The following is a 12562-nucleotide window of genomic DNA, read 5'->3' on the forward strand; positions in this document are numbered from 1 at the left end:
TTAAAAAATCCACGTTTATTAGCCCGAGATCCACGGAAAACAAATTCTCTAAAAAACATCCACGTTTATTGGCCTAAAGGTCATTGAAAAAATTCTTTGTCTTCCTCGAAAAAAATATCTTAAAAAATCAACATTAATATGCCTGAAGGTCCTTAAAAAATGTTTATAACATGCGCACCTATCAACAAGGTATATGAAATAATATTTTTCATAAAATCTCCGTTTTTATACCCTCCATCATAATATGGAGAGTATAATTAAATTTATCAATCCGTTTGTAACACATCGAAATATTCATCGGAGACCCTATAAAGTATATACGTATATTCTTGATCAGGGTAAAATTCTAAGTCGATATGACCATATATGTTGAAATGAAGATACAGCTCGCAATTTTTAAGGTATAGCTTTGTAATTTGGTATGGAGGTTTCTATTACTCCTAGGATGTTTGGTATTGCAAATGGGCTATATCGGTCCACGTTTCGATATAGCCTCCATAGAACGGTACCACCCGATTTTAGGTATTTTGAAGGGTTTAGCCTCATTATTTGGTACTTAGTCTTCGTCGGGGGTATAAAACGTTCCCCCGAAATTTGTCGCTATAGGTTCACGCCTTCATATAGCCCCCATAGAACGGTACCTCCCGATTTTCGGTATTTTTAAGTTTGTGGCCATTATAATCCACCTTTAAGGCTGAAATTTGGTATCTGGTCTTCGTTTGGGGTAATAAACCTTCCGTATGAAATTTGTCGGTATAGGTCCCAAATAGAACAGTACCTCCCGATTTTCGGTACTTTAAAGGTTAAGGCCACAATAATAAACCGAAATTGCTTAAAATTTTGAATTTAGTCTTCGTCGGGGGTATAATACTCTCCCCCCGAAATTTGTCGGTATAGGTCCACGCCTTCATATAACCCCCATAGAACGGTAAATTCCGATTTTCGGTATTTTGAATTTTGTGGCCTCAGTATTTCTCCGAAATGGTTGAAATTTGGTATTTGGTCATCGTTGTGGTTATAAAACCTCCACCCAGAAACTTGTCGGTATAGGTCCAAGCCTTAGTATGGCTCCAATAGAACGGTTCCACCCTATTTTCGTTATTTTGAAGAATGTGGCCTCAATATTACACCGAAATAGCTGAAATTTGGCATTTTGTCTTCGTCTGGGGTACTAAACCTTCCGTATAAAATTTGTCGGAATAGGTCCACGCCTTTATATAGCCCACACAGAACGAACCTCCCGATTTTCGGTCTTTTCAAGGTTGTGGCCTCAATATTTTTTAGAAATGGCTGAAATTTAGTATTTGGTCTTCTTTGGGGGTATAAAACTTTCCCCCAGAAACTTTTCGGTAGGCCCACGTCTTTGTACAGCCCCCATAGAACGGTATGTCCCTATTTCCGGTATTTTGAAGGTTGTGGCTTCAACATTCCACCGAAATTTGAAAAAATAGTTTTTCGAAATTTGTGGGTATAGATTTTCGCCTTAGTATAGCTTCCATAGAACGGTACCACCTTATTTTCGGTATTTAGAAGGGTTTAGCATCATTATCATACCGAAATGGATGAAATTTGGTACTTAGTCTTCGTTGGAGGTGTAAAGCGTTCTCCCAGAAATATGTCGGAACAGGTCCACGCCTTAGTATAGTCCCCATAGAACGGTACCTCCCTATTTTCGGTAGTTTAAAGGATGTTGCCTCAATATTGCACCGAAATGTCTGAAATTTGGCATTTGGTCTTCATTTGATGTATTAAACGTTCCATATGAATATTGTCGGTATAGGCCTACACCTTAGTATGGCCCCAAAGAACGGTACCTCTGATATTCGGTATTTTGAGGTTGTGGCCGCAGCAACCCACTGAAATGGCTGAAATTTGGTACTTAGTCTTTGTTAGAGGTAAAAGCAGTTCTGACTGAAATTCGTCGGTATAGGTCCACGCTTCGGTATAGCCCCCATAGAACGGTACCTTCAGATTTTCGTAATTCTGAATGCTGTGACATCTATATCCCATCGAAAGACTGAAATTTTTTATTTAGTCTTCCATGGGGTTTTCAAATATTCCAGAAGAAAAATATCAGTATAGGTCCGCGGGTTCCAATATCCTCCATAGAAACGTACCTCTTGATTTTCGGTATTTTGAAGGTTTTACCGGAATATTGGGAATTTGGTGTTTAGGTTCTTTGAGTCTAAAAAATTTCAGCCAGGAACTTGAAGGTATAGATCGACGTTTTGATATAGCCCCAAGGAACGGTACTTCCCGAACTTCGGTATTTTGAAGGTTAGTCAAATTGTTTTACCGAACGTGCTGAAATGTTGTATTTAGTCTTCTTCATAAATGGAAAAGGAAATAAAAAGGAAACTAATTGTTCCATTTTACTTCAATACAACTCGTGGTGGAGGGTATAACAAGATCGGCCTGACCGAACTTAACGCCGTTCTTACTTGTTTATCTTTAAAATAGGTTTATTAAAAAATTTCTTTTTTTTGTCCTCAAAAGATATGTATTAAAAAAATTGGTTTATTAAAAAAATTGGTTAAAATTACGAGTTTTTTGGGTTCATTAAAATATTCCTATAAAACCCTTGAATCGTAGATGCTTCTGGGATATCGCTGTATTATTGTTGTATTTTTGGCAAATGTAATGACATCAGTTTCTGATAAGAGTACTTATTTCATATCTATCCAGTAATTTGGGCCTTGTTGTGTGTAGCAGGAAGATGTTTTCGTATATTTCGTATATCATATTATATAGATTTAGTCCTGATTCTTGCGATTACTTCATCGGTTCTCACAAATTGGATAATGTAGATTCGTTTGTGGATCTTGGAGTTATTTTAGACAGTAAACTGCGTTTCAACTTACATATAGAGTATTGTGTTAATAAAGCAAAGTCATTAGTAGGCTTTATAAAACGCTGGTCTAAGGAATTTGACGATCCATACGTGACCAAATGCTTATTCATTAGCCTTGTCCGACCAACATTAGAATACGGTTGTGTACTTTGGGGTCCTTTTTACAAATGTTATTCTGATAAGATACAATCAGTACAAATTCAATTTCTTTTATTTGCTCTTAGAGGCTTAGGGTGGAGCTCAAATGAATCTCTTCCACCATATGAAAACCGTCTAAAGTTAATAAAAAAATATAGACCACATCTTCAATCAATAATAGGTCGTGCGTTTTTGTTCCACGACTTGAGAACCGTACTATTAATCGGGTTCACTACGAGACTATTATAATGGGTCCAAACTGACAGGTGGTTTTAGCTGTTCAAATTTTACAGGACACAAACACAAACGTGTCTAACGGTTCCTACTGACTTAGATAGATTAAGATGCATAGATTTCCTGATATTCTGACTTGGTGCCTGTAATAAGGGGCCCTACAAATGTGTTCTCTTTGTATAAAATAAAAGAAACACTGTAACAGGTCGGATTTTATGTAGTCACTGTTTACCCTATGTAAAATGCACTTTGGAGGCAATTGAGGTGCATAACAGGAAATGTCTAAAGTTTAGACTCTAAACCAACAGTGGCGGTATGCAGGCCACACAGTAACAGTGTTCCCATCCGTAATGTAAACAAACGGACGTTTAATAGAGAGTGTCTGTAGTGCGTGGAGACCTATTACAGTGTTCTTATTTAACATAAACATATTTTTAACAGAGAACAGTATCCCAATCAGACAGAGAATTATTCTTTTCGCTGACTTTGTGTTATTGTGAAGTGGGAGACCAGTTACAGTGTTCTGTTGCGTTATGTGGCATGAACACTGCGGAAGAATTTTATTTACGTTAGTGGAGCCCGTTAGAAGCCCAACATAAACAAAACATTTGCTCCCCCATTTGGGGAGTCAATATGAAAGAGAGAGTGTTATATTTATACCGGAATTTAATATAAAAACATCAATGGGAGAGTATGCGAATACTCCAATTTGGAAGTCAGGAGAGAATTAAAATCTTAATTTAATTATGGTGGAGCATAAGGTAACGAGGAAATTCTCCAATTGGAGTGGGAAAATGTTAACGAAATTACATGTGAGTATTTGCTCTATGTGTTTTCGTTATTACGTTATAAAGAGAGAATCATAGAGTCGTTTACCTGTTATAATTATCGCTGTTTTTTTGTGTCTCAAACAAAATCTTATCAAAATATAGTAACTCTCTGCAATTTGTAATGATTTTGGTTGGATAATTTCGTTAACTTATTCAGACCAAGGACTGAATTTTTGAGCTAAATAACTCTTCAGAATAAATTTTTAATTCCAGCCAAAAAATTAACAGTACATGCAATTTCCTTCTTTTAATTCTTCCTTATTTAGTGTTCTCCAATTAATAAAATTTTTATGCATTTTCCATTGCATTTCTTGTTTGAGAGTCGTTTGTAGAGTTTCTCTCCACTTCATTTCCGGTAAAATCAGAACTCACACAAATATTTTTGCAGCCCTTAACACTCAGTTAAGGGCTGTCAGAAATGTTGGAGACTAAAATTGTTGCTCTCCCTTTCAGTTTATTGCTCTTTTCATAGCATTCTCTGGAACTCTCCCATCTCTTCCAATTAGAATGTGTGGCGTTATTTATAAAATTGTGAGTGTGTGGTGTGCTCGCCAATGTCTCTGTTGCGAAAGGTGTGTGAACGTTGAACTCCAATTTGAAAAATCACTGAGTGTGTCCAAATGTTTGGCCGACACCAAATATGTGTGTAAATGCCGCCTAAAAGTTTCCTTAAGAGGAGCATAACAGGCAACCAGCCAGCCAGGCATAATCATGATGATGACATGGAAATACATATGTTGTTGCTGCGTATACATGATTATCATGCAAGTTGTCATCATTATCATGATGTTGTTGCCTTGTAGGGAGCCATATGGACTCTGTTATTCAATGTTGGCTTCTCCTCGTTTAAATTAAACCTGGAGTAAAAACTCATCATAATTTTTGCTGGTCTGCTTGTTGTTGGTGTGTGTGTGTGTGTTGTTGCCATTTTTGTTGCTGTTTTTGTTCGAGGGGTCGGTGTTATTTCGTCGTTCTGTTCATGTTCTCTATCTGCTTGCTCTGCTCTGCTCCAAGGAAACGGAAATTGCAAAAAACACCAGTCGTTATAAAACTCTTGATGTAGAAACGTGTCGCAGTGTAAACGTTACGTTTTCGTGTCTGTGTCGTCTACAATTTGGCCATGGTACAATGAATAAAATTTGCGTGATTTGTTTTCCTTAGCCATAGAGAAAAAAGTGTGAAGTGAAATCAAAAAGCCGGTAGGCAAAAAAGTGATTTGTATGCAAAAAGAAGAAGAAGCAATTTAAAAATCAAAGTGTCTAAGCAAAAGAATATCTTTGCGTAAAATTTTACAGGAAAAGAAGTTTACAACTTTAATGTAAAGCCGCACAAGACAAAAGGTAGGTACTACCCTCCCTTTTGCTACTGCCCCTCAACTACCAGCCACACAATCAAACTCCATTTTATTTCCGTTATTGTCTGTGGTGTTGTCGTCTGTTTTGGAATTTGTATTTCATTTCCTGTCTCAAAATCTGAAACTAAGGTTATTTTGTTTGCCATTTACAAAACTCCAATAAAGTTGGCTGCCCTACTTCCACCTCCACCCTCCACAATTTCCGAGCCGACACGAACTCATGATGTCGCATGCAAATTCAATTCAATTCTCTAGTCCCTGTTGCTTTGTTTTCATCACAACCTTACGCACTGCGTAATGTATGGCCCCCAAAAACACACGCACATGCACACAAACCCAGCCACAGGCAAACATACGATTTTTACTCTCACACCAAAAGGATATGTTCTCGCGCTCTTTACAATGCAACCCACTCACTCATATTACAACATTCTCCGCACTCTTGATAAGGGCTTTCAGAGATGGAAAATTGAATGGTTATGGGGAGTAATTCAAGGATAATTAAAATATAACAATTAATTGGCGCCCAAGCAGAGTTTTTTCATCATTTTCTGGAATTTGCCTCTGTTGTGCATATGAATTAAAATATTATTGAAAAATAGTTTTTAAAAATCCACGATTATTGGAAAATATTTTTTAAAAAATCCACGATTATTGGAAAATATTTTTTAAAAAATCCACGATTATTGGAAAATATTTTTTAAAAAATCCACGATTATTGGAAAATATTTTTTAAAAAATCCACGATTATTGGAAAATATTTTTTAAAAAATCCACGATTATTGGAAAATATTTTTTAAAAAATCCACGATTATTGGAAAATATTTTTTAAAAAATCCACGATTATTGGAAAATATTTTTTAAAAAATCCACGATTATTGGAAAATATTTTTTAAAAAATCCACGATTATTGGAAAATATTTTTTAAAAAATCCACGATTATTGGAAAATATTTTTTAAAAAATCCACGATTATTGGAAAATATTTTTTAAAAAATCCACGATTATTGGAAAATATTTTTTAAAAAATCCACGATTATTGGAAAATATTTTTTAAAAAGTCCACGATTATTGGAAAATATTTTTTAAAAAATCCACGATTATTGGAAAATATTTTTTAAAAAATCCACGATTATTGGAAAATATTTTTTAAAAAATCCACGATTATTGGAAAATATTTTTTAAAAAATCCACGATAATTGGAAAATATTTTTTAAAAAATCCACGATTATTGGAAAATATTTTTTAAAAAATCCACGATTATTGGAAAATATTTTTTAAAAAATCCACGATTATTGGAAAATATTTTTTAAAAAATCCACGATTATTGGAAAATATTTTTTAAAAAATAGAAAATTATTTTTTAAAAAATCCCCGTTTGATAGAAAATTATTTTTTAAAAAATTCCCGTTTGATAGAAAATAATTTTTTAAAAAATCCCTTTTGATAGAAAATTATTTTTTAAAAAATCTCCGTTTGATAGAAAATTATTTTTTAAAAAATCTCCGTTTGATAGAAAATAATTTTTTAACAAATCCCCGTTTAATAGAAAATTATTTTTTAAAAAATCCACGTTTGATAGAAAATTATTTTTTACAAAATCCAAGTTTGATAGACAATTATTTTTTAAAAAATCCACCTTTGTTGGAAAAATATTTTTTAAAAAATCCACGTTTGATAAAAAATTATTTTTTAAAAAATCCACGTTTGATAGAAAATTATTTTTTAAAAAATCCACGTTTGATAGAAAATTATTTTTTAAAAAATCCCCGTTTGATAGAAAATTATTTTTTAAAAAATCCCCGTTTGATAGAAAATTATTTTTTAAAAAATCCACGTTTGTTGGAAAAATATTTTTTAAAAAATCCACGTTTGTTGGAAAAATATTTTTTAAAAATCTACGTTTGTTGGAAAAATATTTTTTAAAAAATCCACGTTTGTTGGAAAAATATTTTTTAAAAAATCCACGTTTGTTGGAAAAATATTTTTTAAAAAATCCACGTTTGTTGGAAAAATATTTTTTAAAAAATCCACGTTTGTTGGAAAAATATTTTTTAAAAAATCCACGTTTTTTGGAAAAATATTTTCTAAAAACCCACGTTTGTTGGAAAAATATTTTTTTAAAAATCCACGTTTTTTGGAAAAATATTTTTTAAAAAATCCACGTTTGGTGGAAAAATATTTTTTAAAAAATCCACGTTTGTTGGAAAAATATTTTTTAAAATATCCACGTTTTTTGGAAAAATATTTTTTAAAAAATCCACGTTTGTTAAAAAAATATTTTTTACAAAATCCATGTTTGTTGAAAAAATATTTTTTAAAAAATCCACGTTTGTAGGAAAAATATTTTTTAAAAAATCCACGTTTGTTGGAAAAATATTTTTTAAAAAATCCACGTTTGTTGGAAAAATATTTTTTAAAAAATCCACGTTTGTTGGAAAAATATTTTTTAAAAAATCCACGTTTGTTGGAAAAACATTTTTTAAAAAATCCACGTTTGTTGGAAAAATATTTTTTAAAAAATCCACGTTTTTTGGAAAAATATTTTTTAAAAAACCCACGTTTGTTGGAAAAATATTTTTTTAAAAATCCACGTTTTTTGGAAAAATATTTTTTAAAAAATCCACGTTTGGTGGAAAAATATTTTTTAAAAAATCCACGTTTGGTGGAAAAATATTTTTTAAAAAATCCACGTTTGTTGGAAAAATATTTTTTAAAATATCCACGTTTGTTGGAAAAATATTTTTAAAAAAATCCACGTTTGTTGGAAAAATATTTTTTAAAAAATCCACGATTGTTGGAAAAATATTTTTTTAAAAAATCCACGTTTGTTGGAAAAATATTTTTTAAAAAATCCACGTTTGTTGGAAAAATATTTTTTAAAAAATGCACGTTTTTTGGAAAAATATTTTTTAAAAAATCCACGTTTGTTGGAAAAATATTTTTTAAAAAATCCACGTTTTTTGGAAAAATATGTTGGAAAAATATTTTTTAAAAAATCCACGTTTGTTGGATAAATATTTTTTAAAAAATCCACGTTTGTTGGATAAATATTTTTTAAAAGATCCACGTTTGTTGGATAAATATTTTTTAAAAAATCCACGTTTGTTGGAAAAATATTTTTTGAAAAATCCACGTTTGATGGAAAAAATATTTTTTTAAAAATCTACATTTGTTGAAAATTTATTTTTTAAAAAATCCACGTTTGATGGAAAAAATATTTTTTTAAAAATCTACGTTTGTTGGTAATATATTTTTTAAAAAATTCAATTTTGATGGAAAAATAGTTTTTAAAAATTATTTTTAAAAAATCCACGTTTGTTGGAAAAATTTTTTTTGTAAAAAGTCCACGTTTGTTGGAATAATATTTTTATTTAAAATCCATATTTGTTGGTAAAATATATATTTTTTCAAACCACGTATGGTGGAAAAATATTTTTGCTGGAAGATTATCTTATAAGAAATCCCAGTTTATTTTAAAAATACTCTTTAAATAAAATGTCATTTACTGTAAGCATCCCATCTTTTTCCCTTTTCCTAAAATTTCTTATCATCAACCCCCCACAATCAACATTATTTCCTTACGATCAACTCTCCCCTACATTTCTTTGCCTTTCCTGTTTTTGTTCCTGTTCTTTTTGCATCCTTCGTTGAATTTGTTTTTGTTGTTATTTGTGTCCAAAATGTTGTTGTCTGTTTTGGTTGTCATTATATTTTGACATTTAACGACGCATTCCCGCATTCCGTTACTTTTGTGGTGTGGTTGTTGTCGTCGGTGGTTTACTTTGGACATTTTGTTTGTTTGCTTTTCCGTTCGTCTCTCTTATGGATATCAAACCACCAACAACCAGCCATTCATGGTGGGGTGGCATTTCATTTGTAAGTGACAGTTTTTATTTTGCCAATGTTGTTGGCGTTGTTGCCCTGTAGCAACAATGTGCCATTGTTGATGTTGTTGCAGTTGTAACAAAAATCGTTGATGTTGCAAAAAACACATTTTTGTACAGATCCATTTTTGCAAAATAAGGCATTTTTTGGGAAATTGACATTTGTATTTCCGTTATTATTTTAATGGTCGCTGGTTTTTCTGATAGAAGGCCAGGGAGAAAGTGAATGAACTTAAAAGTTTCAAAAATTTGCGATTTTTATTAAGGCTTTAATGACTATAAAATGACAATTGTGGTACATATGTAGATACATTTCAGGTTAACGTTTAACCACCACTTGAAACGCTCTCTTGTAGTTGATTCCAATATTGGGCATTTAAAACATCACTGGGTGGCCTTAAATCTATAAATAAGAAATCTATTTCCCATCTTCAACATTTCCACATTAATAGTTCAACTGTTCAATTGTTTTCCCATAGCTATCATTTTAATCACTCACTTCAGTTCAGTTCCATTTTTATAACCCAAGGAAATATTGCAACAATTTACCCTGACCCAGTATGTTTATTGCCATTCGAGATAAAAATACAACAAACCTTCTTCTTTATTCATATTTATGGTCTTTAATCTAAGGCGCGTTTCTAGTTTTTCTCTTTTTTTTAATTTTGCAGTTTGTTAAGTTCCCAACCTTGTACGGTGCCATAACCAACATCCTTGCAATGCCAGCAAACATTTGAACTGTATGTTTGAATGTTGGCTTCTTTAATTGGTATGCGTGTGTGCATTTGTGTATGTTTTTGCTATTCTCATTCCACGTATGTGGGTCATTAGCGTGATCATCACACACAAATTGTAATTTCTTTGCTATACCTAGTTTTTTTTTTTAATTTTTATCTCAATGAGTAGAAGGTTTGTTATTGTTATCAGAGCTCAATGGGTAGTCTAAATTGAATTTCTTAAAAATTTAGAATTATTTAAAAAAAGGGGGTGCTCATACACTCACATGCACACATCTTTTTCAACATCTTCTATTTCATATATGGAAAAAACTACGGGTATTTCTTCAAAAGTAGAAGGGCTTGATGAACAGTGGTTCAGGTGCAAGCAGGTCACAAAACCTGGATTTTTTTTTAAATATTTTTCCACCAAACTTGGATTTTTTAAAAAATATTTTCCCCTAAACGTGGATTTTAAAATATTTTTGCACTAAACGCGGGTTTTCTAAAATATTTTTCCACCAAACGTGAATATTTTAAAGATTTTCCCCACAAATGTTTTTTAATATTTTTCAACTAAACGTGGATAAAAAAATATTTTTGCAACACACGTGGATTTTTTAAAAAATATTTTTCTACCCAACGTGGATTTTGTAAAAAAAAAATTTTCCACCAAACGTGGATTTTTAAAAAATATTTTTCCACCAAACGTGGATTTTTTAAAAAATATTTTTCCACCAAACGTGGATTTTTTAAAAAATATTTTTCCACCAAACGTGGATTTTTTAAAAAATATTTTTCCACCAAACGTGGATTTTTTAAAAAATATTTTTCCACCAAACGTGAATTTTTTAAAAAATATTTTTCCACCAAACGTGGATTTTTTAAAAAATATTTTTCCACCAAACGTAGATTTTTTAAAAAATATTTTTCCACCCAACGTGGATTTTGTAAAAAATATTTTTCCACCCTACGTGGATTTAGTAAAAAATATTTTTCCACCAAACGTGGATTTTTTAAAAAATATTTTTCCAACAAACGTGGATTTTTTAAAAAATATTTTTCCACCAAACGTGGATTTTTTAAAAAATATTTTTCCACCAAACGTGGATTTTTTAAAAAATATTTTTCCACCAAGCGTGGATTTTTTAATAAAAATATTTTTCCACCAAACGTGGATTTTTTAATAAAAATATTTTTCCACCAAACGTGGATTTTTTAATAAAAATATTTTTCCACCAAACGTGGATTTTTAATAAAAATATTTTTCACCAAACGTGGATTTTTTAATAAAAATATTTTTCCACCAAACGTGGACTTTTTAAAAAATATTTCAATCGGAAATTTAAAAAAAGATTTTTCAAAATAGTTGATAAAGATTTTCTAATAATCCTGGATTTTTAAAGATTTTTCAATAATCGTGGATTTTTTAAGATTTTTAAAATAGTTGATTTTTGAAACAGATTTTCCAATAATCGTGGATGTTTTAAAAAAAATTTCAATGATCGTGGATTTTTTAAAAATATTTTTTAATAATCGTGGATTTTTTAAAAATATTTTTTAATAATCGTGGATTTTTTAAAAAATAGTTGAAATAATCGTGGACTTTTAAATATTTTTTCAATAATCGGGAATTATTTAACGATGTTTTTTAATAATCTTGTATTTTTTAAAAATATTTTTCAATAATCATGGATTTTTTTAAAAATATTTTTTAAAAATAATAATATTTTTCAATAATCATGGATTTTTTTAAAAATATTTTTTAAAAATAATAATATTTTTCAATAATCATGGATTTTTTTAAAAATATTTTTTAATAATCGTGGATTTTTTAATAATATTTTTCAATAATTGTGGATTTAGAAACAAAATATAAATAAAATATTTTTCAATTACCGTTGATTTTTAAAAAATTAAAATTTCAATAATCGTTAATTTTTTTTAAATATTTTTCAATAATCTTGAATTTTTTTAAAAATATTTTTCAATAATCGTGGATTTTTTTAAAATATTTTTTAATAATCGTGGATTTAGAAAAACAATATAAATAATAGTGTATTTAGAAAAAAAATATAAATAATCGTGGATTTTTTAAAATGTTCAATAATCGTAGATTTTTTTAAAATATTTTTCAATAATCGTAGATTTTTTTTAAATATTTTTCAATAATCGTGAATTTTTTTTAAAAAAAAAAAGTTTCAATTATCGTGGAATTTTGTAAAAATAATTTTCAATTTTCGTCGATATGTAAAAAGAATGTTATTCAATATTCGTGGATTTTTTAACTAATATTTTTTAATAATCGTGGTTTTTATAAAAAATATTTTTCAATATTCGTGGATTTTGAAAAAATATTTTTCAATATGATTTTTTTTAAAAATATTTTTTAATAATCGTAGATTTTTTTAAAAATATTTTTCAACAATTGGTAACATTTTTTAAAAATATTTTTCAATAATCGTGGATTTTTTTTTAAAAATATTTTTCAATAATCGTGGAATTTTTTTTAAAAATTTTTCAATCGTGGAATTTGTTTTAAATATTTTTCAA

The 12562-nt window shown here is 29.7% G+C and overlaps 1 protein-coding gene across 1 annotated transcript in view; it reads left to right on the plus strand.

Moving 5' to 3' along the window:
- The first annotated feature begins 5091 nt into the window (after nt 1-5091).
- Nucleotides 5092-12562, plus strand: part of Ddr (discoidin domain-containing receptor 2) — a 978256-nt gene continuing 970785 nt past the window's right edge. Inside the window, exon 1 of the mRNA XM_073967242.1 lies at nt 5092-5393. The gene's annotated coding sequence lies outside the window, so the exon portion shown is untranslated. The remainder of the gene's footprint in view (nt 5394-12562) is intronic.

This window comes from Musca autumnalis, unplaced genomic scaffold (genome assembly GCF_047663935.1).
Source record: "Musca autumnalis isolate F117 unplaced genomic scaffold, ASM4766393v1 scaffold_2, whole genome shotgun sequence".
Taxonomy (NCBI): Eukaryota; Metazoa; Arthropoda; class Insecta; order Diptera; family Muscidae; genus Musca; species Musca autumnalis.